We start from the raw sequence: 949 nt of genomic DNA, 5'->3' as shown, positions 1-949 counted from the left end.
GTATTTCCATTAGTCTGGCATTCCTAATAACATCCTTCCCCTCAAACCTTATCCAAGCTCCTTTTAATTCCCATTTCTTCTGTTACAACTGCAATATAGTTGATGACCAGAGCAGTTGGTGCCCGAGCCAAAATTCATTATAGCCTGTTGAGTTTTTGCATTGACTGGACTTTGGACTGCATGCTTCAATTCTCTGTTCTTTACAATTAAGAAGTTAATTAAATAATCCTAAACACAAATAAGATCTGTATCCAGGCAACTTATGAGTTGCCATCAGTTAGTACGTCGCGCACATGACTTGTAAAACGTGCTCTTTATTTGTCTGCTGCAGGACAATTAGTGAGCATGTCTGAGAATGCCAGATGAAAGCTCAGTAATCTGAGACTGAGAGCATGAGAAAGGAAATTGGTGGCTAACCAAATAACCATCATCATGTTTCTTAATGCTCCGTGATCAAGCTGCATTTAGGTCTCGCAACAGAAATTGTCTTGTTGAGCTTAACAACACATGTAAAACCTGGAATTAGAACAAGGGGCAGGAATTATACAGCCTGAAATAATAATAATAATAATTTCTGCTTCCTCTTAAAAGCGAGAGTTGGAACTAATGCCACATTGTGGTATGTTCTACAGAAAAAGTCAACCCAGAGAAGAAAAGAATTTAACCTTATAGGACATCTGACTTCCTGCCTCTCTAGGGTTTCTTATGCTCATCACTCTGGTATGTGACTTCACAAAAGTCACTGGAACAAAAAGCATTCCCTGTTTTGAAGATCATAAAAGCCTTGATGGACAATACATGGGTAATTCCAGGTTGTGATTAAAACCAGCTTTTTTAAAATAAAGAAAATTACTACAATCCCTTACTGTCCTCATGGAGACAGTGTTCTGTACCATTTCCTGCAAAAGAAAGTAGGAAATATTTCTTGTTCTTAGAGTCATTGAACAGT

The 949-nt window shown here is 37.8% G+C and overlaps 1 long non-coding RNA gene across 1 annotated transcript; it reads right to left on the bottom strand.

The window, feature by feature from the left end:
* Positions 1 to 298: 298 nt before the first annotated feature.
* LOC135301419 (uncharacterized) lies at positions 299 to 711 on the bottom strand. Its single transcript, XR_010363189.1, has 2 exons — positions 666 to 711; positions 299 to 516 (listed from the first exon to the last, which is right to left on the bottom strand). It is a non-coding gene; the product is annotated as an uncharacterized LOC135301419 (long non-coding RNA).
* Between the last annotated feature and the right edge of the window lie 238 nt (positions 712 to 949).

This window comes from Passer domesticus, chromosome 5 (assembly GCF_036417665.1).
Source record: "Passer domesticus isolate bPasDom1 chromosome 5, bPasDom1.hap1, whole genome shotgun sequence".
NCBI lineage: Eukaryota > Metazoa > Chordata > Aves > Passeriformes > Passeridae > Passer > Passer domesticus.
Note: the sequence above shows the minus strand (reverse complement) of the source record. Positions and strands in the feature narration are given on the sequence as shown.